Source organism: Mustela putorius, unplaced genomic scaffold, assembly GCF_011764305.1.
Source record: "Mustela putorius furo isolate JIRA1106 unplaced genomic scaffold, ASM1176430v1.1 tig00000095_pilon_pilon_pilon, whole genome shotgun sequence".
NCBI lineage: Eukaryota > Metazoa > Chordata > Mammalia > Carnivora > Mustelidae > Mustela > Mustela putorius.
The window spans coordinates 13,430,264-13,440,140 of NW_025421280.1; the positions used below are offsets into that span (position 1 = coordinate 13,430,264).

General features: G+C 44.7%; 1 protein-coding gene across 2 annotated transcripts in view; it reads left to right on the forward strand.

Annotated features, from left to right (window-relative positions):
• Nucleotides 1-5,609, forward strand: part of FHIT (fragile histidine triad diadenosine triphosphatase) — a 1,433,622-nt gene extending 1,428,013 nt beyond the window's left edge. For both annotated transcript variants that reach the window (XM_045088552.1, XM_045088549.1), the window contains one exon: nt 5,302-5,609. The gene's annotated coding sequence lies outside the window, so the exon portion shown is untranslated. The remainder of the gene's footprint in view (nt 1-5,301) is intronic.
• The last annotated feature ends 4,268 nt before the right edge of the window (nt 5,610-9,877 follow it).

The window sequence follows — 9,877 nt, forward strand, 5'->3', positions numbered from 1 at the left end:
TCCTTTTGCCCCTTTGGAGAGTTGAGAAGAAGGGAAAGTATTTCACATTGTAGGGACTTTCTTTCTCAAAATTAGTTTCTCTCACGAAAGACACAAGTAAATATAAAGTAATCCTTTTTCATTTCAACTGAGTCTCGGGGAAAAGTAATATCAGCTGAAGATTTAGAGACAAATAAAGCCTGTTCTTCATAAGCTCCCTCGGAACGAGAAAGCCTTTTAAGGGGAGTCTTTGCTCCGTACAGACACGGGGAAGGGGACGTCAAAGGGACAAACGTGGAAGACAGAGGCCTTACTGGTTTCAAGTGGGCAACAAGAAAACGCTCCGGGAGTGCCATGAATTTGCCAGGAGCGGGTTTGCTCTGTTCTGCCTCCTCACTCCCACTATCAAGCCTCAAAGGCTTCACAGCTTCACTTGCCAGGAGACAGTGGGATAAAGGAAGTGCTGAGCCCCGCGGGGTCTCGGTAAATCACTCACAGCTACAAGCTTGGGCATCATCTTTCTTGTGTGTTTGCTGTTCTTAGTGTTTGATTTATCCCTTCAAAGAGAAAACCGACAATGCCGAGTCTGTGGCCACTCTATAAAGGACAGCCCCCGGGTGAGCCCCACCTCTGTGCAGAACAGCACACGGCATCCCCCCTCCTGAGCGGGGCTGGCCCCACGGTGCCCTCAAGGAGGCACAAACGCGGGACTGGGCCACGGGGAAATTTCGGCGGAAGTTAATGCACACTAGCTCATCAAAGGAAGTTGTGTTATTAATCAGTGCCAGGTGTGCACCACAGAGGAATGGTTTTGAGCCAGGAAACTTGGCGTGAGATCACCCTGCTCTCTTGAGTCTGTCCTCGCACTGCTGGGTTTCTGGCCACTGTGCTGGGGCGTAACCCCTTCTATCTCTAGAGGGAAGAATAATTGCATTGCTTCAGAGTTCCTCATCAGAGTGGTTCTCTGTTCCTTGCCATTTCTCCCCCAGCTGCCCCTTTACCCACTTACTCTAAGAGATTGCCACCAGCGGCTTCTGTGGCCCAATTTCTGAGACCAGTTTATTAAGAAAAAGCTGAAAAGCAGAGGTCAAAGTTGCCTGCCCATAGAAAATTGCTCTTCTTGTTTTTGGTGTGAGCAGAATGACTTTCCGTGGCTGTCTGCCTGTATCTCTAGGCTGCTAGGAACAAAGAGTTACTTTTCATAGAAGAGATTGTTACAGAGGAATTTGATGTCAGGGTCTCAATACTTGGTTTTGCTGGTGAGTGTGATTACTATGACTTAAAACAATTTCTGTGACATCCCTGTGACATCAAGTCATCTCATACAAGCTCATGGGCAGGAATCGCTTCCCTTTGAAGGTCGACACTTGCCCCGTGTGTGCGGCTTGGCTAAGACTGTGGCAGACGGACAGCCTTGGAGTCTGCATCTGAAACCTACTGAAACTTGTCTCCGGCTCCTGAATTGCTTTGGGGCAGCTGGAACATTTTTTGGGGAGCACACTTCAGAGCTGAATCAAAAAGGAGACAGGGTTGGAGCTCTTCGCTTTCACATTCAGTGATATCCCCAGAAGTCTAAGCCACACTTCTGACCCATTAGATCAGAATCTTGGTGGGGGGAGTGGGCGGGTAATTCCAGTGAATAGCCACATTGAGAAACACAACCTTCAAGAAACCGAAGGAGACGGTGTGTTGAGTTTTTGTGTCCCCCAGTGTTCCTTTTGCATTCTGTCAGCTAGGTGGACTGTGGCCAGCTCCTGTCCACATTCACCTACAGAATAGAGAGATGTTCATCTGTTTTCTTAGCCTCAAAGCAAAAAACTTCTCCTCTGGGCCGATCAGAGAGTAGGAGGCACAGAGTACGAGGTAGAAGCTTTCTTTGCTGACACCGTAGTGAAAAGACATCGTCTATAAATGTATGCAGAGCCTGGCTGGATCTGTTGAAAACAGGGAACTCTGCTTCCGAGTTGTGGAGAATGACTTTTTGGAGCATGAAAACACCTACATGGTCAAGGAGAAGTCGGCATGGTTTAGCTCATAACCCAGGGGATCCGTGTGTCCCTCTGCTTCTGTTTGTACTCACTAACTCCTGACAACAACATGCAAATCAACATAGAAGACTTGCCTGAGGCAACAGGGAGAGCCAGAGGGGAAAAAGACAGCATCCACCACACAGCCAGCCCTACTCAAAACTTAATCTTTCTCCTTCAGACATTTGTATTTTCCTTCCAAATTGAAGCTCTCCTTTCCAAAACTCTCTTCTACAGACTAAGGTCATGGTGCGTCCCGTCTGCCTTTATTCCCTATCCTGCAAAGTAAACCTCCCCCCGGAACTTCATGCTACTCCGTTACTCCTCAAGCACGGCCTTGCCCGGGAGCGGGGTGTCCTCAGTTCATCTGCCACTAGATTAGAGACATAGAAATATTGGAAAAACATACGTTTGTGGCGATCAATCACCCTTCACACATTCCAGGCCTGTGCTGTCTGTTCTTGAGGCCCCAGGAAGGCCATATTTTGGGGACTGGTTGCCCAGCCCGTGATCATCTCGCCTGGCCGCGTGCTGTGCTGGGCATCTCTCCACAGGAGCTAGAAGCACCTTGAGGATCCCATCATTCCCCTCCTTGCACCTCCTCTGGGTCTCACTCATGCCTCAGGAAAGACATTTGTTGATATACCCAGGCATCACCAAAAGACACCACTGTCTAAGGGAATATTAGAGGGAACAAGGGACATGAAGGTCACCTACCATATGACATCCAACCACAAGACGGGAAGACAAGCACCTTGCCCAGATGCACCCTCTCCAAAAGTGAGACTGAGGGGCGCCTGGGAGGCTCAGTTGTTAAGCGTCTGCCTTTGGCTCAGGTCATGATCCTAGGATCCTGGGATCCAGCCCCACATCAATCTCCCTGCTCAGTGCGAGGCCTGCTTCTCCCTTCCCACTCCCTGTCTTGTGTTCCCTCTCTTGTCTCTGTCAAATAAATAAATTAAATCTTTAAAAAAAAGAGAGAGAGACTGAATCTCTTGCTGTGTAGTTAAGTTCTAACATTCGCTGGCTTTGACTGGTAATGCAATCCAGAGGGAAAATCACGGTAGTCACAGTAGTGACATCAGGGGCTAACCTGAGTGAGTGCTTACAGTGGGGGAGACTCTGCTTCAAGTGCTTTGTGTGCATTCACAGGCTCAGTCCTCTCCTCAAACCCCACCACCCCCAGCCAGGCAATCCACATCCCCTGTAAACACACAGCCAGTCAGTCAAGAAGCTGGGCCTCAGACCCAAGTCTCCACAAAGCCCGACAAGGTCCCTCTCTGTGCTCTGGCTTTAAAAGCAGACTCTGCTTCCCACAAGCTTCCAGGCTTGTTGGAGAAAAGGAACTGCTAAATGCAGAGCCTGCAGAAGTGAGGCAGACTGTGTGGATGCCAGTCCTGGTGAGGGATGTGTGCGGAAGCATTGTCAGTAGACTGACGGAAAGTCCGCTCAGGTACAGAACGAGGCTTCCGTGGAGAATCAGAAATTACAGGGTTGGTGTCAGGGAGGGCGGGTGTGACCAATAACACGGGGCCACAACGTTCAAAAGACCAAAAATAAAACCGAGGGAAACTTCTCCTAGGACATAAATCTGCCCTAGACAGGTGAGGCGGAGGAAAAGAAAGGGCACATCCATTTTCAGGCCTGCACAGGTGCCTCTGACTCAAAGTCAATAATTGTTCAAGGACAAGGGCAATGATGAATGATCAGGAGATGACCTGTATGCCCAGACAAGATGGGTGGTGCTAAGCACAATAGAGAACGATCCCAATGTCATAGAGAAAGGAAACAGGCCCCCATCTCGGGAACGAGGGAGGGGAGCTGCAAACTGACTGGTGCCTACACCCTACTTTCCACCCCTCACTCCCAGATAGCAGTAAATGCAGAGGTGGGGAGCAGGAGGAAGAGTGGAACCTGAGCTCAAATGTGAAGGCTGAAGCAGAAGTGGTTAGGCTTCTATGTTCTGGGTCCTGGAAGGGACCAGATATACTTCCAAAGGGATGCCTGTCTGCCCTTTGCTCTCTGACCTTGACCTCTCTGTACTTAGAAGAAAAAGCATAATGCTAGACTCAGTAAAAACTCTCTCCATATGCCAGAGTCTCCTCACCCAGGTAGGACTGAACAAGCCCATACTGGGGACACCCTTGAACTACACACTGGACCTAGGAAGCAGAGGATTTGCAGCTCAGCCTCCCAGATCTGTGTCCATTGGGTTGCACCCAGAGCCATCCATTTAACACAAATAGAAAACAGGAAGTGAAAAGCCATGTAAATCTACACTGAAGTCTTTTGAAAACCCTGAAGGGGAAGTCCATTTGTGCTTCTCAACAAAGTTCCTCAAAATCTCCTCCTGTATCACACCCATGGTGGCTGTGTCCAACGTCTCCTGGCACCCCTTCTTTCAACCTTCCCCCAGTATCATGGAATCCAGCCCAGAAATTTCTCATCTTTCTTCCCCTCCTAGTTAATTTTCTCTTTCCTGTAACTGTCTGCCTTTCCCAGTGTCCTCCAAGCTGGTAGCCTCACACTGTCCAGTTCCCTACCACTCCTAATGTACTGATACCAGTAATTAAGGCCCAGAAACCAAGGATCCAACAGGTTCTCCTCCGGGGTAGAGGGAGAATGCCAGAGATATGAAAGGCATTCCTATGATCTAGGGCCTTTCTTATCTTTCCACGATTAACTTCCCCCTTTCTTATTTTATGAGTAGAAATTATTTGTTTTAATTCTAGCCCAATCCTTACGGTAACTTAGACTTGAAGCAAAGTGAATTCTGCCTGCTACACAATAGCTCAATAATTCCCCAAATCTCAGAATCTTCTGGAGAGCTCGTTAAAAGCACAGTCTCAGGCCTCTCTCCAGATCTGCTGAGTCAGAATGTGGGGAACAAGCTTGAGAAATCTGTGTTTTTAACAAGCTTACCCGGTAATTCTGGTAACTTCTATGTTTGAGAATCCATTCTTACCTAATTAATAAAGGTCTGAATTGGCTTCATTTGTATGTAAGGCTCGTGTCCATAAAATAGATCCTTCAGACACCACACAACTGACCTCTGGGATGTGGGGTGTGGACAGAAGCCACAGAAAATGTAGGGATCCGGGGAGTACAGACACCAGCAGGGTTGGAACCCACCTATTTCATACGTTCTGCCCACATCTTTATGGCTTCTTGGAAATTGTTAGTGGCAATCCGATAGATTAGCAGTAAGCAAACTTAACATTTTGTTTATGGCCATAACTCAAAAAATGCTATTGGTTCTAACTAAATGTCTGTTTTTACGTTCTGTCATTTCCAGGCATGAAAGTAACTTGAACAAATCCCAAGGCATAAGGAAATGGGCCTCATTCTCTAGAACTCTGCGGCATTGGAAATGAAGCTAAGCAGACTTTATTACATCCTACAATTCTGCAACCTTTTGCGAAGCATTTTATTACACTTGTGGAAGCCATCGGGGTTACGTTTCAATCACGATGACTGACAGGCTAACTTCAATAATAACAGCATCGACAGCCCTTCCACACTTCCTGGGCTATGTACTTAGAATAGAACCTTTTCTAAATTGTCCCTTGGCCTGGATGGAAATAAAACGGTAGTTAAAATATTTATCTGGTGTGTTGGGTAACTTAAAAATTGATATTTGGGGGCCTCTGAAAGACACAACTGAGGAAGTCAATCTTTCAGAACTACCGTGCTTCCTATAACCAACGGTTTGTTAAAGCTGAGATAAAATTTAGTTTCCATTTTTGGTAGCAAACAAAACAGAACAAGAAATGCATAGTTTTTCCTCGGCTGTATTCTCCTGCCTTGGGTGCAGAGAGGCAGAGCTGAAAGAGCTTAAGATGGCAAAAATGGGCTTCAAGAAACTAATAATCAGGTAATGAAGTGATCAGACACCTCGGACTGGGCCATTTGAGTGGTAGGAATGTAACTAAAGGGAATGGAGAAGCTCTTGATGTTGGTTGAGGAAGCATGCCCCTTGCTGGGAATAGTCAAAAAAATTTTTTTTCTGGAATAGTCAATTTCTATAAGGAAGGATGACAAAAGTAGGTTCTTTTTCTTCTCTGGTATATTAATAAAAGAGGGGAGTTGAGTTTATAGAGAAAAATAAAACATATCAATGGCACCGTGATAAAGAACCACAAAAACCCTCCCTAAGAATCTCTGTTGCCTTATGGGCTATTCCCTGACCTCAACACCATCATCGACGTAAGGCATATTAGTTTCCTGTGAGTGCTGCAACAAATTACTGCAAACTGGGTGGTGCCAAATGAGAGAAATGTGTCCCCTCACAGTTTTGGAGGTCAGAAGTCCAAAGTCCAGGGAGGCCCTGCTCCCTCCAGAGGTTCTGGAGGAAATCTCTCCTAGCTGCTTGTGGTTGTCAAGAAAACCTTGGATTTTCTTGACAAAATCCCACTCTCTGCCTCTGTCTTCACCTTCCCCCTCTTCTGTGTGTCTCCTCTATGTATCTCTTCAAAAGAGACTTGTCACTGGATTAAGGGCACACCCAAATAATCCAGAATGATGTTCTCATGGTCTTAATGTCCTTGACTTAATTACATCTACAAAGGCCCTTTTCCAAATTAGAAAACATTTAGATGTTCCCGGGATTTGACTTGGATGTATCTTGGGGGAGGAGGGCACCATCCAAACCACTCTCTAGGACATTTGATGTTTGACAATTTCTGATCTAGTATAAGCCAATAAACTGAGTATGGCAATCACCTCTTCTTTCAAATCTTCTTCTATGTCTTTGCTAAAGTCCTATTGGTTGACAATAGTTTGGCAAATGCCTTCTTGAGACCCCAAAGCCTCTTATTCCCAAGAACTGTTTGAGAGGCTTCTTTCTTAGCTAAAAGGAAAAAGCATCGCAATATGAGTAGGATGTGTTCAGGAGAAAAAACACCAGTGAGGGAAGATGGCAAGTACTGGTGATTTCCCCCAGCTCAAGGGTGGCTGATTTGTGGTTAAAGTACTGATTTTTCTTATCCCCAGAAGGTCAGACACCAATTCCATCTCCATTTTAATAGCAGATGTCACCAGAAGACCCAGCCAATGCCATGGGGGCTAATTCCACATGTTACTCAATGGCTTTCCAAGAAGTGAAGGAATAGTCTCTGATGAAACAGTTGTGTGATACTGCAAACCGACCAGCAGCTGCGGTTTCCATTTTGTCTGTCCAACTGAAATTCTAGAGGAGCCTCATTTCTGCCCTTCCTCCCATGCGTTTCCTCAGCTTAACATCTTCCTATAACTCTGCCATGGTTTGGAGACTGTGGAGGTTGTGGAGGCTGGGGGTACAGAAGGCCAGGCCTGAAGCTCTACTTCCATGCCAGCCCCGTGAACCCAGGCCTGATGGGAGGCCTGATAACCCAATAAGTACTGTTTATAGTGCCTTTTAAGAGATGTTTCTAGAACTAACAAATCCTACTGATACCAATATGGGAAAAGTAACTATTACTCCATTTGCTAAAGTGGGTCTGGTCTGTATAGAGAAAAATCAGAAGAAAAGACAGTATCCCTAGAAGTCTTTTTCTTTCTCATTTCTTCTTGGACACAATACCCACTAGGTGGTTTCGGGTTTGCCCAAGAGCTGGGCAGTTCCTAATGTTACGATAAACAATAGATAACTATATGTATATGGGCATCCATTCCATCATGCTTATCAGACAAGAGCACAGCAACCAGTCTCTGTATTGACAGCATTCTGAAGGAAGATGTCCCCTATGTATCTGTATGTGCTCCCTTTTCAAACTCCAGGCCCATTCCTTATCTTTATTTTCTATCTATAATCAAATTCCAAATGGCAAAAGAGAAGGATACTCTATTTTTGGCAAAGAACTGGAAAGAAACTTTTCCCATGATTATCTCTACCACAGCTGACCCAAAGTTATACAACAATTCTTCTCAAACCCCATCAATTCTTTCAGATGGTATGAAGGAGCTGTGTGTCTCATGAAACAGAAACCTCTCCCATCCAGCCCTCTCTGTATCGAAGCTTGAGACTAAGTCTGGGGATGTACCTACTTCTTTCAGGAGCTATAGCTATGGAGTATAACTGAACAACAGGCTGGTCAAAGAAGGAAATGAAATTTTGTTGTGTTTTTATTGTAGATACATTTGCAAATATTATTTTGTTTAATCCATACAAGATCTCTAAAAATAAATATATGGAGATTTAGGTTCAGAAAAGTTAGGGAACTTGATCAAGTTTACAAAGTTGATAATGGGTGGATTGGGGATCAACTCAGGTCTTATTCCCAAAAGCCTGTCCCTTTTGGAGAATAATCAATAATGAAGGGCTCTCAGCAAATTTAATAAATATCATTTCCAATTTCTCTCCTGAACTATCAAGTTGGTAGGTTCGTCCTTTGTATTGATGTTCAAAGGGAAAGGGAAAGGGATAGTTAAGGGAAGGCAGGGAATATTTGGGCATTCTCAAGGTGAGAGCATCCCTTTAATCATGTAAATGAAAGCAACTCATGACATTTCTATAACTTAAAAACATATAGGAAGAGTATTACCAAAAATGCTTCCTCTGACTCTGATGCAAATGTGTTAACCAAAAGATTAATGATCACTTATCCTGGATATAGAACAATGTAAAATCATTAACATGTAATTACTTAGTTACCGGGATTGAAAACCCATCAGTCCCACTTGGAATAACCACCACTAAAAACTCTCAAACATGGCCACATATCTGTAGTGCATTTCGGTCCTGCAAACATCTTGACCATCTCTACCGTACATCAAATTGAAGGCTATAGTTTTAGCAGCCAAAACTGAGATGGCTCCTGAGGTGTCGCTGGGAAGGGGAGTAACCAGGGATTGCAGAGGGAAGAGGAATGGGAAGAGCAGATCTAGTTTCAGCAAGAATACAGGTCCAATTCTAGGTACCTAGAAGATGGTTTTCTGAATTCCATCCTCTTCTTCTTCTTCTCCACCACCTCATCATGGGATACTATTTGCAGGGTCTCTCTGTACCAAGCATTATGCCAGGCATTTTCAAAACACTATTTCATATAAGCCTCAAAAACAACAACAACAAGAAACCTTAACCCATTTTCCTTCTTTCGTTCCTTCCTTTCTTTTAAACAGATATTTATCCAACAACTACTATATGCCAAGTATTGCATATATTGGGTGCCCCTGCACTGAGCAAAAACATCCAGAAATAACTATTATTCTCTTTCCGTAGATGAGGAACCAGCAGTTCAGAGTTTGTGAGTTGCTTAAGGTCATGCACTAGTAAGAACACATATATGCGACCTAAAGCCTGGAGCTCTTTCCTCTAAGCCAAGCTTTTTCTCAGAATACAGTGTAAGAGGGAACAGTTGATGCGCTATGGCTAACTCCTGGTTTTCCCCACAAACAAAGGCAAAAAACAAAAAACAAAAAAAAACAAAACAAAACCCACACACACCTATATATTCCAGATCAAAATTATCTGGGGAAAAACAATATACTAAGGTTCAATCTTTGTCTAGGAGCATTTATTAAGTACCTTCTGTGTGTCCATTCTAGGGAAGACTTCTAAAAGCAAGTGAAGCTTTCTTGTGCTCTTTATGTCACCCTGAAAATGTCCCACTGTTCTCTCATATTTCTGTAATAAAGCAGCACTTTGGTCACTCTCTGAGCATTCTGCCTAGTCACCCTGGCCAGGGTGCCTACCTCTCTATCTTGTGCCATTCCTAAGGAAGAATCTGAACTAATACTTTCAGATTCCCAATGAGCTCCAGGCTGCTGGTTCAATGTCATACTTTAGTAAGCAGTCTTCCCACCCAGGTTGCTCAGCTTTCCTTGCTAAAAAAAAAATAGGCCCAAATAAATAAGTCCTTGACTCTGAGAGACAGCCTCAAGCAAGAGTTCTT